At 39.5% G+C, this 12,107-nt stretch overlaps 1 long non-coding RNA gene across 1 annotated transcript; it reads left to right on the top strand.

Moving 5' to 3' along the window:
* The first annotated feature begins 7,670 nt into the window (after positions 1 to 7,670).
* Positions 7,671 to 9,585, top strand: LOC149373396 (uncharacterized). The gene is made up of 5 exons (XR_016293404.1): positions 7,671 to 8,036; positions 8,168 to 8,326; positions 8,403 to 9,052; positions 9,161 to 9,263; positions 9,344 to 9,585. It is a non-coding gene; the product is annotated as an uncharacterized LOC149373396 (long non-coding RNA).
* Positions 9,586 to 12,107: the final 2,522 nt, after the last annotated feature.

The following is a 12,107-nucleotide window of genomic DNA, read 5'->3' as shown; positions in this document are numbered from 1 at the left end:
ACGTAGGTTTATATTCACTCTCTTTTGAATTGATATAATCTAAACAGTTTTCTTCATGGAATTTGATCCAGTTTTTGGTAACTACTTTCGGTTTAATCAATTTTTGTTTGATGATTTTTGGAAGGTTCACTCTAACCTCTGAAGTAATATTGTCCACGTTCTGTACTTGAGCGTTGTCTTGACTATGACTATCGGTTTGTACTACTTTTGCATAGGTACTTACTTGGTTGTTTACGTCATGATGTGCTGTAAACACTTTCTGATTACCAGCCTTACCCAGGGACGGAAATGACTCTTTTGAACCCACAGGGCCTTTTTTTATTCTATCACCCATCACCAATGCTCTTGCATCTTCAAACGACTTGTTTTCCATAGCCATGATTCTTTGTATATGTTGTTGTCTGATTAAAATTGGACAGACGTTGCTCAGAGCTTGATGATTTCCACCACAGCTTGCACACTTTAGTGTATCAGAGAGACAGCTGCCTTCATGCCTGGTTTCTCCACACCTTTTGCATTTAGGATTTTTACACCATTTGGACACATGACCTGGAGCAAAACACGTATAACACATTTTCGGAGATGAAATAAACGGTTCAACTACATGTGCAATTTTTAATATAAACACTTCTGATGGTAGGTCTTGGCCTTCAAAACTTATCACAACTGACCTAGTAGGAATCCATTTCAAAGCATCCTCATTTGTTTCCTTGTTCCTCTTCTTAAGCCTATATACATCAGACACTTTAATTCTAGATTCTAATTCTTCTAAGATTTCACTTTCTTCCATCATCAAATCAACTCCTCTTATTATACCTTTCCTGATGAGTCGGTATGATGGAATAAAAGCTTCGCAGTTTTTAACCTTAATGTCACTATCATCCAGAATTTTATTAGCATCACTAATATCCCTGAAGATCACCTCCAATTTCCTACTAGACTTAGGAAAAATTTGTACTACACTCTTGTATTTTTTGCATATGATTTTTCCAATTGAGTAAGGACTTATTCTACTTGCAGTAGCGCCATTCTGCTGTAAGCAACTTCGAATTATGACTCCGTATGGTCCTTTGTTTGCTTGAGAGTACGTTTTAATAGTATGATTTCGGCTGATGTTATTATTTTGCAGATTTTCTGTTGATCGTCCATTAGAACTTTGTTGGGATTGGCTCTGATTTTGTTGCTGTTGTTTTTCGACCTGAAGGACTCTTCTATCTTTGTCTTCATTGGACAAATTTATCATATAATCAGTCTTCTGTTGTTTTTCCTTTTTCGTGCCTTCATCTTTCTCCAGACTATCTACAGGACGTCTTTTACCTGGTTTCAACACGTTCTCTTCATTATCAAGAACCATAGGGTCTACCAGCATGTCGTAATTCTCAACATTTTCACCTTTGTCATTCATTGTTAACTGTAAGCGCCTCCCGGTCTCCCGGGGGCTGAACTTAAATTTGGCTTTTTTTCTTTGCTTGAAGCACTTTTAACACGTGGGCACGGGTATAGGTTAGAACGCCGAGGCGTTCTTTTTCCTTGATCGTACCTGAATTTTAAGTTCAACTATGGTTTTATTACCTTGTATAAGGCGTTCTTGAATCTTAAGTGAAACCGAACTCTTTTTGTTGAACTGTACATCAGATAACCACTTGACTCAAAAAAAAAAAAAAAAACCACACCAATCCCTAGCCCTACACCTCTCAATCTCTCGGGCACATATCAATATATCACTCTTCTTAGATTTTAGTTAGTTAAAATGATTTTTATTGGCATAAAACATATGTTACACAGCCAGAATACAGAGCGAGTAAAATACATAGCATACGTGGAGTAATATACTTCGAATTTACAGTTCAGTTATGGGTTTACAGAGTGCGGGTTTCTTAAATCGTATTTAAAAGGAGCTTTGTTTATATACTAATTGTTCGGTGGTGATTTTTACAAACTGTCAATCAAATTCTGTGCTCAGATAATTTTAAGTACTGTATTATTTTAGACTGTTGTATGTTTTAAATGTAGATGTCTATGTTCATAATAAAGTCTGAGATAATGTGTGCTGTTATAATATTTAGGTTGGAGAGTAGTGATGCTATGGAGAAGGGGCCAGGGCCTCGGGTTTCATGTAGTCTGCGAAGCATTATTTTCCTTTCGTCTTCGAAGAGTTCGCATTGCCAAAAGATGTGTTCCGGAGTGTCCTGATCCCTTCCACATTTACATTTATCACTATTAACTATTTTGTATTTATACAGTTGGTGATTTAGTGAAGTGTGGTTGCTCCTTAGTCTGTTTATTGTGGTTATTGCTCTTCTAGGAATATTGAATTTATTGAACCACGGGTTTTTTGATTCAGTGAAGTAGTTACAAAAATATTGCACTCCTTTTACTGTGCTCTGGTCTAAGAATTGATTTTTATTGTTATTATCACAGATTATTTTGTATTTAGATACTAAGTCGGAGTACGGAATGTCGACCACCGCCAGGGCACCACTCGTGGCAGCCGTTTTTGCCATCGTATCGGCATTCTCATTTCCAGCTATTCCCACGTGCGATGGGATCCAAAAGAGCTTGACTTGGATGTTCTTTTCTTTTAGTGCTAATAGTATGCCTTTTAGCTGGACCAGCAAGGGGGACTCCCAGTCGAGACCGCGTAAGAAGCTCAAGGCTTCCAGGGCACTCCTGGAGTCCGAGAAGACTCTAAACCCTCTATCCTCGAAAGGATTAAGATTTGACCACTCGAGGATTCCCTCAAGAGCACTCATAATCGCCAGACACTCAGCCGTATAAATAGAAGCCATATTCGAAATTTTTTTTGCTGACCTAAAGAATTCTAGTTGGCTCCAGACCGCAAAACCGACGGCGCACCCGCCGTCGTCGAGCGATCTAGACCCATCAGTATATATGTCAATGAACTGAGTTTCACAGTTTTGAAAGGTGTTTTTAAAATGAATCACTGGGCTTGGAGAAGCTCCGATTTTTTTGCCATAATTTAGGTCGATATCGAATTTTGTGAAGTTGGTCCAGTATGAAGTTAAGAATTTTTGGTATTTGTTGTGTTGTATGATAAGGCCGTTTTCTGGCCAGGATTTCCCGTAGCAGGTGATTAAGAGAGACTTTTCAAAGTTGTGTTTGTGCAGTGGGTGCTCTGCGATTTCATGCGTTGATTCTATGCTGTCTATTATGATGTTGTTCCTATAGGACAATTGTTTCAAGATGTATTTATAGCATAAAAATTCGATTCTATGGGTAAGATATGGAACTTTTGATTCGGCTGTGAGTACGTTTATGGGGGTACTACTTTGGTAGCCGAGGGCCAGCCTCACGGCTGTATTCTGAATTTTTTGCAAAGAGCTCCTATGAGTGACCTTGATTGGTGAAATTAAAAAACTAGCATACTCCAGTTTAGACCGAATCATAGATTTATATAGCATCAGGAGTATCTCGGGGTCCGATCCCCAGTACACGCCTCTAAGACATTTCAGAATACTGATCGGGAGTATGCAATTATCCTTTAGGTATTTTATATGAGCTCCCCAATTTAGCTGTTTATCAAAATGCACCCCCAGAAATTTTACCTCCTTAGATGGGTATATTTCGTAGTTGTTTATTTTTACCGAGTATTCAAGTAGTTTTTTTATGTTTTTCGCGCTAAAAATCATAAGTTTGCATTTACCTGGTTCGAGGATTAAGTTTTTGTAGTTTAATGCTTGGTGTAGTTCATTTATTTTCAATTGAAAGAGTGAGACTAATTGTTTAGCGTCATTACTTGAAGCGTATATTACAAAGTCATCTGCGAATTTGAGCAGCTTAAAAGGACCGTTTATGAGTTGGTCCAAAAAGTTAGTATATATTGTAAAGAGTAAGGGGCTTGAGATACAGCCCTGGGGAAGGCCTATGGTGACATTGTGAGAGGAGTTGTTGTTTGGAAGATTTATAGGGACTATCTGTCTATTGTAAGTTAGCATTTTGAAAAATTTTAGATATTCTGGTGGTAAATTGAGGTCTGCGAGATCCCCCAGGAGCAGATCTGGGATCACGCTGTCGAACGCTCCCTTTATGTCAAGGAAAAGAGCCACAAGCTTCTCTCCCCTGAAAAAGCTTTGGTGTATGTCGTTTGTCAATATAGTGAGGTTGTCTATGCATGATTTTCCCTTGCGGAAACCAAACTGGGTCTTTGATAGAAGGTCATTGTGTTCCAGGTACCATGTTAAACGGTAGTTTACAAGTTTTTCAAAGATTTTGAGGAGGCTGGAAGCCAGAGCAATTGGTCGTGCTTTGTTATTTTTCTTTGGAATGAACATTATTAAATACTCCCTCCACTCTTTTGGGTAAATCCCTAGGTGGAAGAAGTCGTTAAATACGTCCAATATGACTCTTTTAATACATTCTGGTAAAATCTTTATGATACCGTATGTAATCTTGTCAGCCCCGGGTGCTGAGTCCGGTTTGGTTGACTCGATTGCCGAGGTTAATTCCTCAAACCTAAAAGGTTCTCTCAAGAGTGAAGACTCGTTGGTTTGTACATGGTCATAGTCCCCGATTTCAAAAGCCTCGTGTGAGAGTTTCTTACTCTGGCACAGGCTTGAGAAGCAATTATTTGCATTTGTAAGGAAGGATTTATTGCCTTCTGAAAAATTTGGCCTATTTAAGCCATTTTTAAAGATTTTAATCTTTTTCCATACGGCCGAAATTGGCGTGGTTCTGTTTATTGATTCACAGAAGCCTCTAAAAGAAGATTTTTTGGTTTCCTTTATGGTCCTCCTGGTCTCCGCAAGTATCCTCTTATAATTGACAAACGAGTTCAAGTCACATTTGTATTTCAAAGACTTGTATGTCGCTCTGCGCACTCTCAAGGCTTTCTCGCAGTCCCCGTTCCACCAGAGGTTGTGTGGTTTTTTTGGTATACTGTTTTCTTTGGTCTTATAGGGCTGATGGTTGTTGAGGTTTGACAGTTTATGTTTGTTGGAGGATTCTACTATGGTTTGATTGATGAAGTTAGTTAACAATTGGTATCTTGAAATAGCATTTAGGTTTGTAAAGTTTAAATTTGTAAAAGTAGAATTTGAATCGTTTAATTTATCGGTGAATTCTTGCCAGTTTAATTTGCTTAGATTATGTTTATATTTTAATTTGTATGTGTGCACGGGTGATGCGTTAATATTGATCTCAATTGGGAAGTGGTTACTTCCCCAGGGGTCGTCTAAGACTGACCAATTAGTAGACAGCGCGAGATTCATTGATATAAAAGAGAGGTCTATGCACGAGTATTTTAAAGTATTTCCGTGGAAGTAAAAGTGGGTGTGATCTGAGTTATTCAGGATAAAGAGCTCCTCCAAGTCCAGGTTGTCGACGAGTGTCCGGCCATTAGCGCACGTTTTTTCACTTCCCCAAAGGGGGTGGTGTGAATTAAAGTCGCCGAGGATCAGAGCCCCCCCCCGTGTCCAGTGGCCACAGCGGAGAGACCCGATATCTCTTCGGGGGATAAGTTTTTACCTTGGGTGGGTGGCCTGTAGCAGGCGACAATCAGCACCTCTCCAAGGGTCGTGTCGACCAGGATAGATTCGATTTCCAAGCTGCTGGTGTTAATGTTTAAGTTAATACGGCTGAAAACGAGGGTGTCCCTGACGAAGATCGCCACTCCACCCCCAGTCTTGTCCTCTCTGTCGTTCCTAGCGACATTAAAATTTTTTAAGTTAAAATTTTCTTTATGAGTAAGCCATGTTTCAACGATTACAATAATGTCATAGTTTTCTGCATATTTGTTAAGATCTAGCTTATTTCTAATACTTCTAGCGTTCCATTGGCAAATTTTTAAATTATTATCCATTTTAAGTAAAATAAGTGAAAACTAACTTAGGTATTTCAAAGTAAAGGTAAATGTATGAGAATATATTCTATTTAGTGTATCCGTTAGAAATAAGCAATCAGATTTTGTATTCTTATCGAGCCTATTTGTTACCTTTCTTGTTTTTATTTTTCGTTACCCATTTTTCTAGTCTTTCTTCTTCCGTTTTTTGAATTATTTTTCCTATTAGTTCGGCAGCGGTGGTTGTTCCAGGCGGCTTATTGGGGTGTTGAAGAGGTCCCGGTTGTTCCTGATGATGATGCTGGAGACTTGCAGATGTTTTGTTTGCCTGTGGTGTGGCATGCGGTCGGGGGTCTCCTTGGCGTTTGTCAGCGGCGGTTGGATCGGTGCACGCCTCACTTTCCACATCTCCGTAGAACTTGATATTCCTCTCTTTGTGCTCAGTTGTTTTTGTGTGACCTTTTCCCTTTTTGTGCTCGGAAACTAGCGTCTTGTATTCTTCGGCTATTTGGCTGTAGAGTTTTACATTTTTGTTTTCTTTTAGAGCCGGGAAGTTCTCCTTTGAATTGATAGGTGGGTGGGCAGGCTTCGGCATGATAATATTCTTTGCCTCTACAAAGGATAGGTTGTGGTATGCCATGATTGTGTTTATCCTCAAGTGCTTTTCGTAGATTTCGCAGGTTTTATCTGTGCTTCTGTGATTTCCCGCGCAATTTATGCATTTCAAGGTTTTCTTATCGCAACAATTTTCTTGTTCCACCTCGCCGCAAACGTTGCAGATTTTTCTCGCTTTGCAGGTTTTTGTCGTGTGGCCGTACCTTAGGCAATTGTAACACTGCATAGGCCTGGATACGTATGGAGTTATATACGTTTTAACGTTAAAAATATAGATTTCTGTGGGTAAAGTTTGGCCGTCAAAAATTATGATAATCGAGCGGCTGGGAATCCATTTATCTTCTTCTGATGTAGGATTGGGGTTCCTTCTATTTAATCTAGAGACAGAAGAAATTTTGATTTCCGACTTGCACGCTTCTAGAATCTGTTGGTCGGTCAGATCGGTTGGTATATTTCTGGCGATAGCCTTTCTTTGTTTACGAAATCCCGGTATAAAGGTCTCGAGGTTGTGTTGTTGAATTTCTCTGTCGAGTAGCAGTTTGTTTGCTTCCGTTAGGTTTTTAAATATCACTTCGACCTTGAACTTGTCTTTTCTTTTGATGACGTCAATCGACTTATACTTTAGGAATAAGATACTGCCTACCTTATACGGGCTTAACTCCGAGTCGTCCTTTCGAATTTTTCTTAGCCATACACCGTACGGACCACTGTTATTGCCTTTGTATAGGTCGGTAGTGTTTTGTTTTTCTTGCGATTCTGGTTTGGTTTCAAACGTAGTCGCGGCACTGGTTGGGCATTCGGTCAATTTGCCGTCTTTTACAGTAGGTGTTGTTATTGATGCTTTCGCCGAGATTCGATTGATGGCAGAAAGAGCCCTTTTGCGTTCTGTAGTTTCCGTTTCAGCTTCCTGAAGGCCGGCGCCGGAGAGTTTCCTCTTGTTGTTGGGGGTATCCACCTCCATGCTGTCGTTTGTACACTGTTTTAATTTCGCTGTAGGCGGATGAGGTGCCATTTTTAGCGAGCCTCCCGTAAAAACGGGGGCTAGAGTGTAATATGATCTTCCTTGCAGAGCAGGTGCGGCAGTATGCAACGGGTGGCAACAGGGATATTGCTCCCAGCCCAGGACGACCGGAAGCGTTGGCGAGTTGAAGATCTTACGACAACGTACGGAAAAGGCAACCTTATGACGGAGCTATACGTAACAACGTCCTATCACGGTCGAAGTTAACACCCGACTTCCTTCTTAGATTTTGGCCCCGAGCACTTTCCAGCGCCACCTCCCGGGCCCCGGGCAAACTAGAAGTAATTAATCAGGGTCCGTACCATATAACTATTTTTCTGTACATCGGCCTATGTTAATACATAGGCCTGAATCTGAATGTGAAGATGTAAAGCAAAAAAAAGTTATATGGTACGGCCCCAGACTCATCAGTGGAGTAAGGCCTAGTTTGGTCAGACATGCCTAAGCCCGAGGTCGCGGAAAAGTTCCTAACAGCGTTTCAGCAGACGAGTGCATTCAAATGGATTGCAGATTGCTATTGACGTTGCGTCTGGACGCACCCTTAGAATATAAACAACAGAGATTTGATCAGGTGTTATTTTTTACTGAAAACACATACATCAGGTGCGTATTTTGAGTATGTTTCTATTTTAAAGTAATTTAGCTTAGTGATTTAAAGACACTTGCAATATTACATCAAAATGTTTAGACAAGCTTTGTTACATTATAATACTAATTGTTGCTTCACGTTGCAGATGCCTCCTTGAAAATCAATTTGAATAATGCATTTACTCTGGTAAGCGATGTGACTTGGGCTAATTTTCCAACTCACATTGATTTGATGCACATATCAAAAGTGCCCTAGGCACTAGAATGGATGCTGGTTTACTGCCAGAAGGCGTTCATTACACAAGGTAAGGACGTCGATACTGTATAAACAATTATAGTTGAAGCAATTGTTGGAAATCGATCATCTTCTTTCATTTACAGTATTCGAGCTTGCGATGAAACAAATGTAGATAAGGGATCTGTTTATCGCATACTTATCACTGCAGTATAGCCAGTAACAGTTCCTAACAATTTATCCCTTCCAGATCTCATCTTTAAAAATGCCTAATTCAAACCAAATACTGTACAGCATCAGTAGTGGTTATTGTGGTAGCAAGCTGAATATCAGAGAAGTTTGAGCGATGGCAGACCTGAGCTGCCTGACGTGTTGTCTGTCATAAGAAGGCAGAAAAGTCAATTAGAGAGTGCTGCTACGGACTGTGAGTCTTGAAGACTGTATTTGCCTGACAAAGGTGACACTCCTAGTTATATACCTAGTTCGCAGAGGTTCAGCCAGCAGACTATCCAGCCACTTAAGGCATGTGAATTGGCTTCTCCAAGTGGAAAAACCTAAGGTAGCGAGTGCCTCTGAGCGTTGTGCATCACCGATACCAGCCATCGTTCTGGAAGAAGGAGGACACGCCAGTTCGGAAGAAGCTGTCACTGCCACGTTTACTAAGCTCAATATAACTGAAAGTTTCGCATCCGAGATTCCCAGCACGAGTAATCAGCTAACGTTGCCAAAAGACAAGCCAAAACATCAGAGGACATCCTCAAGCCGATTTTCGTAAGTCCATCGACAAGCCTTGCAAGTGAGTTTATTTATTTTATTTTTTTATTTTTTTTTTTTTCAGGAAAAGTGTAACTTTTAAATCTCTATAATTTGACTGTAAGCTTACTGTTATTTATACTTATTGCAGAGATATATTTTAAAACGCACTCAACAGCTGGCCAATCCAGTTGGTCATAAGGAAAGTTGACAATCATTACTCATGTTAAGGCAACAATATCGAGGTGTTTGAGGTAATTTATAGATTTATTTTTCAATAAATGTAAAAATTCTTGCACTTGAAAATTTTGCATACAAATTTTTTGATTGACAGGACGAGTGTATGTATTCCGAAGTAGCTGCGCATTTAGCAAATAACATGTATCGTATTCAGGCAAAGTGAGGCATTTTCCAAGGTGGTTAGCTTACATAATATAAAAATTTGCCTGTGTGTTTTAGTGAAAATTATTTACCTGGATTCATGAAAAGCAATACAAGAGTAGTAGTAATTAAATTATAGAAGATCATTAATCACAAAATGATATGTTCATACATAGAAAAGTGGATTTTTGATGAACACAGTGGTTCTTAATAAAATTAATTTATATGAAAATCAAAGACTGTTCATTTTAAAAATTGTTGAAAAAATGTTGTAATTTAATGTATATTAATTTACGATAGCTGTCAATAAAACGACTATACACGAAAATCGTTAAGAAACTATGACTGATTACATTTAAATTGTTATAAAAATATTATTAAAACAAGTCTATAGCGTAGTGTTTTGATTTTTTAACCATGTGAGCCTTCATTATCCTGCATTGAAAACATACCTTCACAGGTCAAATCAATTTGTGACGTTAAACCATTTGTCTTCTTTATACAATTTTGTCCTTCACAAATTGTTTAACGACCTTCATGTTTAAATATCTTTTGAAAAGTCATTTATGTGATAGCATTGCATACACTAACGATAAAATTAAAATTGTTTTTCTAAACAATTTGTATTACCATACAATCAATTTTAGAAGTAGTGACCACTGACCACAGCATTTTGACACTTAAAACAGGTAATTGGAAATTTCGGAAATTGATAAACGGATCTTTACAAAAAGCGAGATCGTCATTAACCATGGATTTAAAAAAAATTAACTCGACTGAACTCTTATTTACTTTCAACAAAGTATTGGTTGTTTTTTTTTGTTTTTTTTTGTTTAATTTTATTCTCTTAGTTTGATACTTACTACTCGCAATAAAAATTTTCTTGCAAGTGTTGGTACTCAGTTTTGAATATCAAGTCCCTTACTACATGTTTTTTTTAAATTATGTTTATTATCACTATTTTCGTAAATGTTGCACAATATATACGCTTTTTGAATTTATATTTTTAAACGCGCGCGCGCGCACGCTCACTCCCCAATCCTGGAGGCAATCCAGCCAATCCTGTTTAAGAGCGTTTTGATTGGCTATTTATACTCGCATGCAAGGAAACACACCTTAATTATGTTGATCCCAGTACTTTGTCAGAATCGCGGTATCGTGCGCTTTTTTGAGGAAGCTATCAGTTTTGCGACAAAATTTTTATGTTACGAACGCAGCGAGAACTTTTCTCTATAATAGATTCAGAAATTGTGATATTTATAACTCCTTCATTACTACAAGAAGAGGTACGTCTACTATAGTTTATGAGACGTACTTAAACAGTTCATTGTGTGTAACATAAAATTTTTCTTACAAGTTTGCACGAGATTTTCTACCGCAATCATCAGCCACTGTTTTGAAGACGCACGTTCACGCTATTTAACAGGTGAGATTTCTGCATTGGTGAGTTATTCACTTTTTATGCTGACAAATTGTACCGCATGGTGACATAATATAGAATTGAAGACATACTATTGTCTATTTCAATATTTCAGGGCTGACATTATTCGTTTTCGTTCCAAATAGTTGCTCAGAATTATAATGCAAGTTACTTTTACAATACAGTTTTGTTATTCCGGGACACTTGTATTTTGTAAATTAAATAAGACTTGCAAATTGTACTAGGCAAAAATGAAAAATAAAAATTTTGAAGATGTCTTCGTCGTCTTGAATTACTTTGTAGAGCACGCATTTATATTTTAAAAGAAAGTTTTTTGCTCATCAGGACTTGTCTATTTAAGCCTCAGTGGGACTTGTATTCAATATGCACACCGATCACTTACTTGTTTTTTTCGTGAATATGTGGCGGTTTCCGGTAGCCAAAGCGCAAAACAAAAAACGCGCAGGAAACAACAGCTCATCCCGCGAGCACAATGGTAGAGCGCGCCATCTGCAGGAAGAAAAGCTCTATGGAGCGCCCACCTTTAGGTGCCGAGTGCGGCCCGCTTCCCTCACTTGCGGATCTCGCCCCGACCAGCATTGACCACGGCACGCGCCAGTCTGCTGCGTTCCAAGCCACGACCGTTTCTCGAAAGTTCTTTTTCTTTGTAAACGTAAACATTGGTATTCAAATAAATCTAAAGTCTTTTTATTCACTGTCTCGTCATTGTGTTTACCTGCTTCGCACCTCTGTCATCCTTGAGCCCGGGGTAAGCTCTTAATGTCACTAGTTCCCCAGAGTGGCGATCCTGCCAGGATACTCATCACAAGGTAAGCAGTGCAGTGCTTTTTGTTCAGTGAAAATAAAAACATAAAAAAAAAAAAAGGGGCAAGTGGCCGCGACCGAGTTAGATCGCCGGCTCCTTGTGTTCAATCTTCATTCTCTCGCGCTACCCACGACCTGCCGTCCAGGTCAAATTGCCCTCGGCCGTCGAGTTCGCGCTTGAGCACGCTGCCCTCCCGGGTCGGCGATTTTCTCGAGAGCCTCGATCGCATTAGGTGACGTGCGCGCACCTGCATACCCCCCTCCCGCGAGTGAGTGCGGGTTATTCCTGGTCGCACGACGTGGAGCGTCTCCACGGCAGACTCTACGGTGCACCACGAGGCTGGCAACATAACCTCGCAAGTGCATCTTAACGACTCTCTCCCTCTCTCTCTCTCATGCTCTCTGTGTGCGACAGTGTAGCGCGAGTGCTTTGTGTATGTGCGCGGGCGCGAATTTGAGATTTTTCTTCGCC

This window comes from Copidosoma floridanum, unplaced genomic scaffold (assembly GCF_036245765.1).
Source record: "Copidosoma floridanum isolate Cflo_tuat_1 unplaced genomic scaffold, Cflo_Japanese_pri ptg000031l, whole genome shotgun sequence".
In the NCBI taxonomy this organism is placed as follows: domain Eukaryota; kingdom Metazoa; phylum Arthropoda; class Insecta; order Hymenoptera; family Encyrtidae; genus Copidosoma; species Copidosoma floridanum.
The sequence above is the reverse complement of the archived record's forward strand: the minus strand, read 5'-3'. Positions and strand labels throughout refer to the sequence as shown.